Source organism: Neofelis nebulosa, chromosome 17 (assembly GCF_028018385.1).
Source record: "Neofelis nebulosa isolate mNeoNeb1 chromosome 17, mNeoNeb1.pri, whole genome shotgun sequence".
Lineage (NCBI taxonomy): Eukaryota > Metazoa > Chordata > Mammalia > Carnivora > Felidae > Neofelis > Neofelis nebulosa.
The window spans coordinates 58430466-58445634 of record NC_080798.1 but is presented as its reverse complement, the minus strand read 5'-3'; the positions used below and the strand labels follow the sequence as shown (position 1 = coordinate 58445634).

The 15169-nt window shown below is 59.7% G+C and overlaps 2 long non-coding RNA genes across 4 annotated transcripts in view; one reads left to right on the top strand and one right to left on the bottom strand.

The window, feature by feature from the left end:
- Positions 1 to 501: 501 nt before the first annotated feature.
- LOC131499104 (uncharacterized) lies at positions 502 to 3378 on the top strand. Of its 3 annotated transcripts, none has more exons than XR_009255726.1 (3): positions 502 to 1281; positions 2508 to 2582; positions 2717 to 3378. It is a non-coding gene; the product is annotated as an uncharacterized LOC131499104 (long non-coding RNA). The 3 variants fall into 3 exon arrangements; XR_009255724.1 differs by having other exon boundaries at positions 2508 to 2898; positions 3129 to 3378; XR_009255725.1 differs by lacking the exon at positions 2717 to 3378 and having other exon boundaries at positions 502 to 912; positions 1182 to 1281.
- LOC131499105 (uncharacterized) overlaps positions 2601 to 15169 on the bottom strand; it is a 61900-nt gene continuing 49331 nt past the window's right edge. Inside the window, exon 3 of the long non-coding RNA XR_009255727.1 lies at positions 2601 to 2705. This is a non-coding gene — a long non-coding RNA (uncharacterized LOC131499105). The remainder of the gene's footprint in view (positions 2706 to 15169) is intronic.

Sequence of the window (15169 nt, the reverse complement as noted above, 5' to 3'; positions counted from 1 at the left end):
GGGCGGCTGGAGCGGCGGCCGCATGTGCGAGCTCCGGCGCCTGCCAAAGCGTGGGGTCATTTAATTGGGGAGGAGGGGGGCGGGGCGGCGCGGAGGGCGGCGGGGGAGGGGCGGGGGGCGGGCGCGGCGGCGGGCGGGGAAGCCCTCCCCCGCGCGCCCGCCCCGCCTCCCCGGCGCTCCCTCCCCCCCGCCGCCCGGACTGCGCACAATGGCCCGGCGGCTCCGCGGTCGGGGCCGTGTCCGGCGGGGGCCCGCGCGCCGAGGATCCCGCCCCGGGCAGGGGCCCGCGCTCTCTCTCTCCGTCTCGCTCTCGCTCTCGCTCTCGCTCTCGCTCCCCGCCCCCCCCCGACCCGGACAGCGGTTAAGTAAAGGGCGAGCGGGGCGCGCGGGAGGAGCCCGGTGAGGACGCGGCCGGCGCCGAGACTCCGAGGAGCCCCGTGGGGGGGGAGGGGGGCGGGGGGGAGAGTGGCTCTCGGGAGGGGCGGCTCGGGGCGCTGCGGCCCCCTCCCCGTTTGAAAGCGGCGGGGGTGGGGGTGGGGGGCGAAGGAGGGCCGTTGGCGGCCCTGCGCCGCCCCGGGTTGGGGCACCTTTCGGGGTCCAGTGCGCCGAATGTGGAGACGGAACAGGAGCGGTTCCCTGGCTCCTGGGGCGTGGTGGCGAAGGCGCCGTCAGGGGGCCGGAGTCCTTAACCTGCCACACAGCTCTCCCCACCGCTGCCCCGCGGCCACTGCAGCCCCACCGGCAGCACAGAAAGGGTCCTGCGTGTCTCGGCGCTGTGTGTTCCAGAGCAAGTGACTCAACAACTCTGGGCCCTTTCTTCCTCCTAATGACTAGGAGCTCTGGCAGGGGACCGACTGCGTGCCAGGGGCCATGCTAAGCACTTTCTACACATCAGCCCAGTGCCTGCCCCCAGTAACTAACTCTGGGTTGAGTGCTGACATCTGCCCATTTCGCAGATGGGGAAAAAAGAGCCACTGGGGGTTTAAGTTACTCTTCCGGAGTGGCGGGAGGGATTCAGCCCCAGGCAGTGGACTCCAAGCCCCACGCCAGGCAAACATGTGGTCCCGTGGCCGGGCCCCTTCTGTCCTCCCCACCGCCCTGGCTCAGGCTGGGAGGCCCTTGTGCGAATCCAGGCCTCGCTGGGCCTCCTCTTCCCGTCTACGAAATGACGTCTCTTCCAGCTTCAAGAGTCTCTGAGTCTCTGACTTCAGAGCAGTTGACAGTGAGCCGCCCCTGCCTGCCAGCTGGAACCCAGAGTGAGCCTGGGGACAAAGGTGCCGGGTGGGCCCTCTGCCCTCCGGGGCACTGGCACGTAAAGAAACCTAGGCTTCCCCCTTGGCATGGGAGGTGGGGGGCGCACGCATTATAAATCAGCAGAACAAGGGCGAGGGGCCGCCTCCTGGGAACCCCTGGAGCGTATTCCAGGGGTCACAGTCTAGGAGTTAAGAAAAAAATCATCACCACCACCAGAAACCCAGTACTGCAGCTCCTCACCCAGACCCAGAAAAGAGCTGCGTCGGCAAAAACTGTCCCCAAGGAATGCTGGGGCAGGGCAAGGGTTTCTCCCTGCTTCTGGCATTTTGGTGGCAGGAGGGAACCGATGAGGAAACGTTAAGGGGCAAGGTCCACTCCTTGGGCCCCTAGCACAACCCTCGAGCCCCACACAGACCGAGAGGTTACCGGTGAAACCGTGCCCCTTTGGAAATGCAGATCCCCGTGGGGTTACCCGTGAACCCCTTAAGCTCGTGCTTCCTCCCTCCTCAAAATGCCTCCGCGGGTTCTCTTTGTGCGACTGCTGCTCACCTTTGTGGCCTCGGCTGCAGCGTCTTCCCCCAAAGGCTTCCCTGCCTTCACCATCCCAAGCAGGTCCCCCGCGCTATTCCCTGTCTCAACTCACTGGCAAAGGAATTTGCTGTTGGTTCTATTTATTTTTCTGTCCAACTCTTCCCTGAGCTGCAGCCTGGGTCCGCCCCCGCCCCGCCCCGGGCCCTGCACCCCCGGGGCAGGAACCAGGTCTGGCTTGCTCGCTGGTCACATATCTGGGGCCTCACTCAGGGCCTGGGTCCCGTGCACTGGGGTCCCGATCCTGCCTCGTCCCTCTTCGGTCTGTGTGAGCGTCAGACGAACCTCTTAGCCCCCCAAGCCTCAGTTTCCTGCTCTGCACAGTGCGGTGGTGACCCTTACCAGATTTGTGTGTGTGTGCCCATGAACTGAGGCAGGGTGATGCCCTGGGCACAGAGGCCTGGCACGTTGGGAGTGAGAATGTGTGCGTGTGGCCCCTTTGAGGCTCCGTGTGAGGGAGGAGGGCCACGGGGGTCAACAGGACAAAATGAGGGAGGTGGGAGTTTTCTTGGCTAAGCTGGTCTTTAAGCGGAACTTCCCGAGCATGTGCCTTCTGTGTGTGTGTGTGTGTGTGTGTGTGTGTGTGTGTGTGTGTGTGAGAAGTGGACCCGGGGTGGGAGGAGGGAGGCATCCAGCTGGATGTTTTAGTTTCCCTCAATGACCAGTGACTCAGGAAAGTCCCCTGGCACGCATCTCAGCAACCAGGAAGCAGGTGACCACAGATCAGAGGGAAAAGGCAGGTGATGATGGTTGGCCATCTGTGGGTGGGTGACCGAGGAGTGGAGCCGTTGGCACGGTGTGACAGTTACTCGTTGTATGGCCTTGGTCTGCGACTTCGCCTCTCTGAGCCTCAGTTTCCCCATCTGCAAAACAGGGATAACAAAATGGCTTGTCCCGGAGGGCTGCGAGGGGGGTGAACTGGGACAATCCAGGTGAAACACGCTCTCCACGGACCCGGAAATAACTGTGTTTGGACACATTGGTGGAATGTTAATCTCACCGGGACCTGTGCCTTACAGACGTAAACTCACCAAATTTGTGCGACAGGCCTGTGAGGTAGGTTGTCCCGTACCCCCAGTTTACAGGCGAGGAGACAGAGACGCAGGGAAGACAAGTCAAGGCCTCGAGGTCGCACAGCCTGGTGCAGCTGAGCTAGAGCCCAGGCACCTTGTAGCTCCCTGGCTGTTAGCTAAGAAGACGAGCTCTGTCCTGAGTCCAAAGATGCTGGTGGGTCGGGGCAGGGATGGCCTCCGGTGCCTCACGTGTGCTCCCCGTTTCACACCCAGGGCAACTGAGGCCCTGATGGGTCCCCGTCTGGACGCAAACAGGCGGGACACGTGCCAGAAGATGAGACGCGTCGAGGCCCCCTTGTGTTAACCTCACTTGGGAGCCACAGCCTCCCGGCCCCAGCAGAGCCACGCCCCTGCTCCCGCTCTGAGCACATGGCCTCCCTGCAGCTGGAAAGAGGGTCCCCATCTCCCCCCGGGCCCCGTGAACCACTGCCTGCACTCCCCATCTTCCTTCCTAGGGCGTGGGGGGCGACAGGTGCTCAAGGGCAGAGCCGGTCCTGCGGACGGACAGACGGCGAGAAAGCGCCCCACCTTGGTTCTGAAGGAGACCAGAAGGCCGTCAGCTTGGAACATCTGGGCGCATCTCAGATTCGCAGCTTCCTGTGGGGTTGTCTTGGCCCAGAAACCACAGGAATCTGCCCTCACCCTGCCGGCGAGGCGACTTTCCAGGCTCTGCGCACTTATCGCACGTTATTGTGTGCATCTGCCTCCGGGCCTGCTGTTGCCACTGGGGCAGAACCTGAGTGGCTTCCCCTGTGCTGTCGCACGGTGTCACAAGGCCAGGGACGTGGCTGGGGCTCCATCGGTGCTGTTCCAGAATTGCCCGGCCGCTCCTGCCGGCTGGCTGCCAGTGTCCCGCTCCCCCCCGCGGGGGCCGGCAACGGAGGCCGAGTCCGTTCCAGGCGCCCAGCCTCCCCCCTTCTCCTCGGGGCCTTTGCCCTTTGGGTCCTCCCTCGAAACTGCATGTGTGTGTTTCAAGCACCCCTCCCAGGGCCGTTTCCTTCTGCAGGCTGGCCTGTCTTGGCTATTTCAGAGGCTGTGTTTGGCCTCTGGCTCACTGGGGACCAGGAAAACAAAATTTATCATCTGACTGCCCTGGTTTTTTTGTTGTTTTTTTTTTTCCTTCTTTCTCCTCCCCCCACCCCCCAAGAATGAAGCAAGCACTTTTCTGCCATTCTCAGAAAGAGCTTTAAACATGGCAGGCCACCGGCAGAAGTCTGTCCTCCTCAGACGGAAGGAATGCAACCATTAACAATAAAAAAAAATCCCCGGGATTTATGGGGGCCTCGGGCTTATGAGCCATTTCACACCCGTTAGCTCACATGACATAGCAATGTGGGGGGGGGGGCGGGGGGAGGAAGAGCGGGAATCGTCCTCTCCATTTGAGACACAGGGACACTGAGGCCCAGAGGCACAGGCCCTCATAGTGAGATTTCCTTGCACTTTCGACGCGGGCCAGTTTGTTCCGTGTAAACATTAAAAACGCACAGCATCGGGGCGCCTGGGTGGCACAGTCGGTTAAGCGTCCGACTTCAGCCAGGTCACGATCTCGCGATCCGTGAGTTCGAGCCCCGCGTCAGGCTCTGGGCCGATGGCTCGGAGCCTGGAGCCTGTTTCCGATTCTGTGTCTCCCTCTCTCTCTGCCCCTCCCCCGTTCATGCTCTGTCTCTCTCTGTCCCAAAAATAAATAAAAAACGTTGAAAAAATAAAAATAAAAACGCACAGCATGTTGAGTGACCCTGTCTTAGCGCCCCTTTTTTTCTAATACAAGAGCTTTGGGGAGTGGAGGAGGCAGGGCGACCTTCCCGTCGCGGGGGCCCGAGACCCCCGTGCAGATCGCTTCGTTAAAAACCAAAGTAAACACTGCCTGCGTTCTCCAGTGAGGCGCCCGTGCGTGGGGGTGCACGTCCCAAGAGCAGAATCGGGTGCCCTTTAAAGCCTCGCGTGGTTCCCGTCCACCAGGAAAAAGAATCCGGAAGCAAACAGCCCAGTCTCCCCTTGGGTGACACCATCCCCCCCGACCCCCTCCGTCTCGAAACCCAAGGCCGTTGCCAGGAACTCCCGGGGCCTCGTAAAACCCCTTTGATGAACGATCGCCAGGCTGGCCCCGCGGCTGGGGATGCGGGGACAAACACTCCACATAAATCTCGAGTGAACTCAGATGCTCCCGGGCTGCTGGGTTCTCTGCAGACCCCTGGTCTGCTGCACAGAATCTGCAGCAATCATTTATGTGGTTAGCTGCCAGCCTTCCAGGTCAGGGAGGTTTCCCCGAGAAGGTAGGGCACGGGGAGGGGGGCGGGGGGAGGGCTGGGAACAGAAGGGCTGGGAACAGACGAGCCGCCTCAGGGGTGCGTGGCTTGCGGGAGGCGCTCACGCCAACCGGCCCGTGTCCCCCAGGGTGCCACGCCGGCCGCTGAGGTGTGCTGCATTCCAGGCTGACTCCACGAGCCGGTGCAGCCTCCGTGACAGGCTAGAAAATAGGCACTCTTGTCACCCGATTGTACTGATGCGGACACTGAGGCTTAGCACGTCCCCAAGGTCACAGGGCTGGGAAGTGGCCTCGGAGTCTTGCTCTCATCCGCGCTGCTGTGTGCCCAGCTCCTGGCCGGCCGGCCGGCCATCCCTGATCCTCTGCAATAAAGGCACCCTTGTCCCTCGCCGGGTGCCGCCAGAGAGGCTAACGGCCAGCGCTTCCTGGACGCCTTCGAGTCCTGTCTATGGCTCCGCCAGGGGCCCCACCCAGCCCGGCTCCCTCACCCTCAGGCCCGGAACACTCGGGGGGCTGCGGCAGGTCCTGGGCGCTGGCTAACGGGGGGCGGGGGCTGGCGGCCAGCAGCGACAGATTCTTTCCAGCTGCTCTGAGTCACCGAAGGCCGGCCCGCCAGCCCGCCTGCCCTGGTCTTTCACTTCTGTGGTCGGCTGGTGCCGGGCGCACGATGGGGACGAGAAGCGAGACCGACGCACGCGTCTAGTCCTAACCCGGGGGGCTTGTTTCTAAACACCTCTCGCTGCCGCGCGGCCCTGAAAAGCGTGCATCACCTTGTGGGGACGGCTTGCGGGAGGTTCACAAACCGAGCACATCTGTGTTACCAGCACCCAGAAAGAAGGCAGGTCCAGCCTCCCAGGAGCCCACCCCCCCCCCACCCCACCCCCGCTGGTGTCCCTTCCGGGCCCCGCCCCCCACCAAGGGTAAGGACCCACGGCCAGAGCCCCGGGGCGTCCTGGCTTCCAACACCACACCGGTTTGTCACTTTTTTAGCAGCTTTATTGCGACGTGATTCTCACGCCACACAATCCCCCAGCTCAGTGGCTTTCAGCACGTTGACGTGTGTACCACCACGGCCACCTTCGGAACGTTTTCACCACCCCCCAGAGAAACTCCGGACCCTTTATCCATCACCTCCCGCCCACCCCAGCCCCCTGGCAACCCCTATTCGGCTGTGTCTCTGTGGGTTTGCCTGCCCGGAACGTTTCGAGTTAAGCGGAATTGTCTACTCTGTGGTCCTTTGTGCCCGACTTCTCTCACTTAGCGTAAGGTTTTCAGGGTTCACCCATGTGGAGGCATGTGTTGGTACAGACTGTCTTTGTACCTTATATAAATAGAAGTATGTCATATGTCCTCTTTGAGTCTGGCTTTGGGCTCTGTATTATGTCTGTGAAACCCTTGTCTGCTTTCTCCTGGAGGCGTACGGGATTCTTCTCTTCTCTTTCTTTCTTTTCTTTTGTTTGCTATATAGTATTCCGTCGGGGACGATGCCGTAACTGATCCGTTCCGCTCTCTTTCTAAGTTTATTTGTTTTGAGAGAAAAAGGGGTGGGGGAGGGGCAGAGAGAGAGAGAGAGAGAGAGAGACCCGGAGAGAGAGAGAGAATCCCGAACGGGCCCCGTGCTGTCAGCACAGAGTGGGACGCGGGGCTCGATCCCACAGACCGTGAGATCGCGGCCTGAGCCAACATCAAGAGTCAGACGCTCAACCGACCGAGCACCCCGGGCGCCCGTCACCCGTTACCGCTCTAGACGAGCTTTCGGCTAGGTGCTGTCTCAGGCTGACACGAACAGAGCGTCTCTGAACGTTCTGGCCCACGCCTTTTGTCGAACACTCATACCGTGTCTCTGGGCGCACGAGTGCGGGCCCCAGGGCGTTTGTGCGTACCGAGATGTCAGAAACCGCGTTCGGGGTGGCTTACGGCACACCCGGGGCTCCCTGGCTCCCCCCCCCCCGCCCCCGCTCTCAGCCGCCCACTCGCCAGCCCGACCCCGTGTGCCGTCTCCCCGCCCAGCAGCCCCCACGAAGCCCACACGGGCCGCAAAGGACAAGGGCCCGGGGGTCGGTGTTTTCCTTGGGCTGTGTTAGCACGTGTGGTTTCTCGGACCCGGCTCCGAAACTGTATTCCTTTCAGAGGCCAGAAATACTCGGGCATGGCTTGCTCTAAAAGGGGAAACACATTTTAAAATTCCAATCTGCCCAGGTCTTAGAATGATTTAGAACGTTCCAGCTGTCGAGAGGACGGCACTCACCAGGAACAGTGACTTACAGTCCCCAGTTCCCACTGGGAGTCCTGACTCCACTCCCCCCGGGATGCAAAGCGTATTTGGGGGGGTGGGGCGGGCTGGGCTAGGGTTATTCCCACTTCGTACATGAGGAGAGTGAGGCCCAGAGGCGCGGAACCACTTGCCCGAGATCACACAGCTTCTAAGGGACAGAGCTGGAACCCAGGCCCCAGGGCCCACCCTCCCAAGCATGACGCTACGTCCCCACTGCATGTCAGCACCTGGAATGGAAATCTCAGCCCTGCCACTTAGTCTCTGCGCGGCCCCGGTCAAGTGGCTGAACGGAGCCACACCTCCGAGCGCACACGCGTGTGGGGAATGACGGCGCCCGCTTCCCCAAACCGCCGTGGGGCGACCGGAGCCCCTCTGAATACAGACGCACCGCCCCCGCGGAAGGTACGGGAGGGACCGTCTGTTTCTCCCCGGCTGCTCCCCGAATGGCTCCTGCCTTGAAGAAGTATGTATTTTCGGAAAGCTGAGGCTTGGGACCTTCTCCAGCCCACCCCCTCTATTTAACAGGTGGAGGGGCCGAGGCCCGGGGACCTGGCTCTTTCCAGGCCGCACGCACGCGGCGTCGGGGGGGGGGGGGGGACCTCTCAGCTGAAAGCTCTTCCAAGCCCTCGGGAAAGGCGGGTTTATGGTTTCGAGGCCAAGGTGCCCTTGTCCAGGAGCTCTAGTATTCCTTCCTGACCCCAGGCTTTGCTCGGGACCCCGGGGCTCGGCTCCCGTGATGACCGGCCCTGGCCTCACGAGAGAACCAGAGCAAGTCTGATGCTCTGGGTGGTCTCCCGAGGCTCCGGGCTCACCCCCAGAAGGGGTGCAGGTGGGGCCAGGCAGGAGGCCGGGACCAGGCCCCCGGGGTCCCGCGGCAACTCGGGCTGGGCACCCTGACGCGCCTTCCAGAAAGACTATCTCTCTGTGGGGCCACCCGCGACCCTGCACGGCCATTAATATTTATCGGGCCTGAAAGCCGAGCCACTGGAGAGGGGAAAACGGCCATGAACAGGTGGCGTGGTGGCTGGCACCCCGGCCCGGGCTGTGGGCAGCTGGGGGTGCTTAGCGGAGGGGAAGGGGGCGGGTGAGGCGGGCTGAGCGGGAGGCCACTTCCGGGGGCAAAGATCTAAGAGCAAGGCAAACACATGGTCAAGGAAGAGAACATCGCATTATAGGAAGTGGCCGGGTGCGTGCGGCCAGAGGGTGGGGAGGAGTCGGGGTGGGGGCGCCCTGGCTCGGGGTGGAAGCCGAGGTTGGGGGAGGGGCAGCAGAGGCCTCCCCCCTGCTTCCCCTCTGTGGGCGCCTCACATCTGCTCTCCTCTCCGCTGGAGCCCGCGTGATCTTTTCAAAAGTGCAAATCCGGCCGCGGCCTCCCTCCTACGTAAAACCTCCTTCTCAGGTTTCATGGCTCTCAGGTGGTCAGACCCCCTCTTTGCCGGAGCCTGAGCAGGTCCCCCGGAGACCCGAGGACTCCGCTTGGCCACTTCCGCCCTCCCGGTGCTTTGGCCTTTCTAGGAGGCACGACGCGCTTTGCCTCACAGGGCCTTTGCACGTGCTGTCGCGGTTGTCGGGAACGGGAACTTGCTTCCCTCCCCTCTGTGCCTGTTTAATTCCTGCCTGTGCCAGACATAAGCCGTTCCTCACCCTTCTCCTGCTCTGCGGGCAGGCCCTGCAAACTCCATACCCCAGCTTCCCCCGCCGTGTGACTACCCGCTAGGTTCAGCCAATGGAGGCCCTGGAGGGAGACCCAGCGACGGACAGAGAGAGAAGCCGGGTATTTCTTCCTTTCCCTTCTTCTCTCCTCTCTCCCCTCTCCACGTCTCTCCCTCTCTGCTTCGGGCAGTGTCTCCAGAAAGGGCATATTTCTGCTGTGGCTCCAGTAACACTCCTCTCTGTCCCTCCAGCCTGGGCGGGGAGGGGGGAGGTGACAGCAGCTCTCTGTGGTTCCTAATCTCCTGCTCCTCTTACAACCGGCTTATCACTTTTGTAACCAGGTCCCTTCATTTAATTCCCTCTCCTGAGCCACCTGGGGTGGGTGTCCTTTTCCTGATGGTGCCCGGTTCATCTCTGGGTTCCTGAGGGAGGGTCTAGACCTCACGGGAGCCCTCTCTGGTCCTCAGGCCTGGCTCGGGAACCGCTGGGATATGCTAGGTGATTTCTTTTCCTTCTGGGCACTTCGTGCCGTTCGCAGTTGTGAATTCATGAGTGTGGTTATTCGATTAACATCTGTCTCCCCCCACCTCCCCCCCACCAAATTTGCAAGCTCCGTGAGAGTAAGGGCCAGACATTTGTTGTTGTTCAATACTGTATCTCTAGCACCAGAACCTAGCATAATGCCCAGCACTGACGGGGCACTCAGTAAGCATTTGCTGAAGAATGCACAGATGGATGGATGGATGGATGGATGGATGGATGGATGAATGGATGGATGAGGAGAGATGTGAGGAATTCATCCAATCAGAATCACTTATTCTAGGTGAATCTTATTTCCCCCTTTCTCATAAGGTCACTAGATAGACCGCTTGGAGAAACTCATCATTCATTCATTCGTTCAACTATGATTTATTGGGCACCTACTGGGTACCAGGATGAATGAATGGATGCGTGCATGGGTGGATGGATGCTTGGATGGATGGAAAGATGGATAGATGGATGGATGCATGGATGGATGGATGGATGGATGGATGGAAGGAAAGAAGAGGGATAATGGATGGGTAGGTGGTTGGCTGATGGATGATGGATGGATGGATGGAAAGAGGAAGGATGGATGGATGGATGAACAGATGGAAGGAAAGAAGAGGGATAATGGATGGTTGGCTGGCTGGTCGGCTGATGGATGGATGGATGGAAAGAGGAAGGAGGGATGGATGGACAGATGGAAGGAAAGAAGAGGGATAATGGATGGTTGGCTAGCTGGTCGGCTGATGGATGGATGGATGGAAAGAGGAAGGATGGATGGATGGATGGATGGACAGATGGAAGGAAAGAAGAGGGATTATGGCTGGTTGGCTGGCTGGCTGGCTGATGGGTGGATGGATGGATAGATGGATGGATGGAAAGAAGACGGATGGATGGAAGGAAAAATAGGGGATGATGGATGGGTGAGTAGCTGACTGGATGGATGGACAGAGGGAAGGAAAGAGGAGGGATGACGGATAGATGAGTTGCTGGTGGGAGGAAGGAAGAATTTACTCCTAGAAAAAAAAGGAAAGCAGCAAGGGAAGACGGACAGGCTGCATTAAGATAAAAGATACAACTATTCTTTTGAGGAGAAGCACAGGGAGGGGGGTGGCTGTGCTCACATGGGACCTTTGTCCTGTGTCCCTGAGATATGCAAGAAGGCCAGGCTCTGAGAAGGGAGTGGGCAGGAGAGGTAGCTTCTGAACTGAGCTCTGTGACCCAAAATTAATGGCTTGGGTCTGAAGAGCCCATTCCCAGCCATGGCTTTGAGGCCAACAGGGTGTGGCCGGTAGTCCTCGGGCTGCTCCAGAGACTTGGGGCTCCTGAACCGGCGGTGTCTACGTGCAACTGGCAGCAGGATGCAGAGGCAAACACAGAGACAAAACAGAGACCTTGGAGCCCCCGGGCCCCCATTATCATGGACAGCATTTCCCTTGACCCCAGTCTCCGGGGCGCAGGGCGGAAAGTCTCCAGCTTGAAGAGCCCCAGGATCGCCACGAGTCTGCTTGGCAAGCTGATGCCTGGAGTATCCAGGGACCCCCGAGGCAGGGGGCACGGACCACAGTTCGAAAAACACAGATATCAGGGGCACCTGGGCGGCTCAGTCAGTTAAGCGTCCAACTCTTTTTTTTTTTTTTTTTTTTTTTTTTTTATATATTTTTTTTTTTTTTATTTTTGGGACAGAGAGAGACAGAGCATGAACGGGGGAGGGGCAGAGAGAGAGGGAGACACAGAATCGGAAACAGGCTCCAGGCTCCGAGCCATCGGCCCAGAGCCTGACGCGGGGCTCGAACTCACGGACCGCGAGATCGTGACCTGGCTGAAGTCGGACGCTTAACCGACTGCGCCACCCAGGCGCCCCTTTTTTGTTTTTTTTTTTGTTTTTTTTTTTTTTTGCGTCCAACTCTTGATTTGTGGCTCAGGTCATGGTCTTGAGGTTCACGCGCTCGAGCCCCGTGCCGAGCTCTCCGCTGACAGCATAAAGGCTGCTTGGGATTCTCTCTCTCTCTCTCTCTCTCTCTCCCTCTCTCGCTCTCGCTCTCTCTCTCACGGACCCTCCTCCACTCACTCTTTCTCAAAAATAAACTTTTAAGGGGCGCCTGGGTGGCTCAGTCGGTTAAGCGTCCGACTTCAGCTCGGGTCACGATCTCGCGGTCCGTGAGTTCGAGCCCCGCGTCGGGCTCTGGGCCGATGGCTCGGAGCCTGGAGCCTGCTTCCAATTCTGTGTCTCCCTCTCTGTCTGCACCTCCCCCGTTCATGCTCTGTCTCTCTCTGTCTCAAAAATAAATAAACGTTAAAAAAAAATAATAATAAACTTTTAAAAGAAAAACAGGTTTACACGTTTTGTTTTTTTTTTTAAAAGAAAGAAAAACACTGATATCACTGGGTCTCAGATCGTATCAGGAAAGAGCGGGGAGGGAGGCAGGGGGGCAGTACGTGCTTGAACTTGGTAGCCAAGGATCCAGGTTCAACTCTGACCCCCTGAGCCTCCGTGTTTCCACCTGTGAACAGGGCACAGTGCCCTCTCTCGGTGTTGACGTGACTACTACATACAAAACACCAGCAGAGAGGGTTCCACACCCAGCAAATGTCCAGCTCCCAACACATCCACCCAGTTAAAACCCAAGAGCACACCTCCGTGACACCAGACGAGTTCCGGAATTCACAATTCCGCGGCTAACCCCGCACAGTGTTACTGGACACCTCAGTGGGGTCCGACACGACACCTTGAACCAAACTCATGGATATTTCTACAGCAAAACATGTGAATCTTCGCGCTGAGGCAGGGAAACAGAGGCTATAAACGGCCTCACGTCAGTTCGGGGCAGATCTCTGTGACCGATCGGGTTCCGCGCAAACTTCGTTTCTCGAGCTTTTGCGATTTGGGCATTTCCGGTGAGGGACTGGGTCCCGGGTCAAGACACAGGCGTCCCAAATGATTGCCACGGTAGCCTTGCTGTTGATGGAGAGGATTACACCGATACTGTGCGAGCAAAAGCTTGGAAAACACGATCTTCGCGTCCACGGAAAGAAGACAGGACACCGAGAGTCGATGTACCTGCCAGGGGGGTGGGTTCCTTCTACAGGTGGTGGTTTCCTTCTTTTTGTTTATAGGTGTTTTGTATTTTCATTCTACCAGGAACCGCGCATATATATTGGTTTGTGATTTTTTTTTTTTAAATAGTAGGAGCTTCAAATCTTTAAAAAATTTTTGATGTTTATTTTTGGGAGAGACAGAGGGTGTGCCGGGGAGGGGCAGAGAGAGAGGGAGACACAGAATCCGAAGCGGGCTCCGGGCTCCGAGCTGTCAGCACGGAGCCCGACGCGGGGCTCGAACCCACGAACCGTGAGATCATGACCCGAGCTGAAGTCGGACGCTTAACTGACGGAGGCCCCCAGGTGCCCTGGGAGCCTCAAATCTTTAAATGCCCACAGACTTGGTGACATTTCACTCTGGGGGGGCAGTGGTGGGTCAGGGGTGTGGGGAGACTCAGGAGCAGATGGGCACACGGCCCCGCTCGGGTCTTTTCTGGGGGTGACCCAAGCCCCCTTGGCTTTGTTCGCCTGAGTTTCGCTTTCCCTCCAGCCTCTGAGGAGACGCTGGCTTCCCCACCAGCGCAGGCCTGCAGGCTGCAGGGGTGCACGGAGCCCAGGGAGGAGGAGAGACAGGCCGAGAGGCAGGCGGGAGGGTGGGGGGGGGGGGGCAGGCGGCAGAGGGGCCACTGGGTGGGAGCTGCTGTGCCACAGCCACCCCTCCGACAGGTGGCCTGCCATCTGTTCCGACTCCCCACCCAAGCCACGTGTCCAGCCCTCTTGAGTTTAACTTTGGCTGCGCACGCGGCCTGAGTTCATACAGCCAGAAAAAGAACTCGCTGAGCGCGGGCCGGGCAGAGGACAGATCGCGGGTCGCTTGTCCCCTAGGAGCGAGGCTAAAAATGACCAGGGACCTTGGAAAGTCCCCGTGCTCAGGCCCTGACCTGCAGTTCTCCGCACTGCGTTCCCGGAGTTTAGCCTAAAAGCTTTTCAGAGCTGGGCGCACCCGTCCTTTACCTGACAGATACTGAAAGGCAGGCCCAGAGAGGCAAAGGGCATCACACAGCTTAACGTCGGTCGATTCGCTCATTGATTCCCCGTTTATCAACTGGGCTCCCTGCCGACTGCAGAAATAAGGCCTCGGGGAGCCTATAAATCCAGCGGGGAGACGCCATATAGACAGCAAAATTTAACAGAGTTCCCTAGCCCTGCCCCTGAACACCCGAGCGAGTGAAACTCTCTGAGCCTCAACGTCCCCACTTCTCAGAGCGGTGGTATGAAAGGTCACCGCCCTGGGGGCTACTGGCTGGTCCTTTCATTCAGCTTCCGCATCACAGACTTTTATTTTATTCTTGGGACAACCTTGTGCGGGGTCACGATCATCGGCCCTTTGCAGATGGGGGAAGGGACACGCCAAGGGTTTTGCCAGCAGGCGCGGGGCAAGCCCAGACACAGACCCGAGTCCCTTGGATCCCCAGCTGCCCCACCTCGACCCTCTGAGGGGCCCCTCCTCCTTCCTCTCTGAATCTGCCTCCACCCTGGAAGGGAACATGTTGGAACCTGTCACCAGGGCAGGGCCCAGCTGTCACCCTCCCAGCTGCTGGGACCCTGGTGTGTGGCCGCCAGGGCCAGGCCGCCGGGGGACGCCGGGTGGGGGGGGGGGGGGCGGGGAACGCGTGCAGCTTCTGACCCACCCGAGGCAGGGAGGGAGGCCGGGCAGGAGCCACAGTTACAGCGTTCTACCCTGTGCTACTCTCTGCCCCCTCGCAGGCCCCATCCTCCAGGCAGCCGGCCCGGCCTGACCCCTTGCTTCCCGCCAGGCCACGTACCTCCCCCACACTGGACCAAGGGACGCGCGGAGAGCCCTTGGTGGGGGCTTCCGGGTGGGAACTGCCTGCCTGGAAGGAACCCCAGGAGCCTGACACAGAGCCCGGGATGCACGGCGGCTCGTCAGTGCGTGCTGATTCTCACAAGTCTCCGTTGCAAGAGCGCTTCGTGAGGAGGCACTGAGAGCCCTGAGCTCGTGCCTGCCCTCCGGCCCTCCCATCAAAGGGCAGGTGCTCCTGGCACAGCACTGCCCTTGCCAGGCAGGATGGTCGGTGGGGAATGATTGGCTGACGTTTACTGCGGACATCTGTGCGGCCACGGGCTGTGGTCTCAGCCTCCCTGGGAGACGACGACCTTGAACCTGGAGACACACAGTAACTGACACAGGCCGAGAATTCAGGTCGGTCACCTCCGAAGCTACGTCTGGCCCGCTGGGCTCTGTCTTTTTGAGTAGATAGCTATTCTGGGCGGGCTGGTGGCTCTGGAGTCCGGTTCGGCCAGCCCTGCCCGGGTTGGGGTGGGGGAGCCTCTGACCTATGGGGTCCTGCCAATGGCCTCAATCCTCAAAGCTGTTGGGGGCTCCCCAGCAGCTCATCCAGACAGGGGCCAAGAAGGGGAGTATGGTGGGCACTCGACTGGGAAGGTCCCATGAGGGGACAAGGGAGGCCGGAG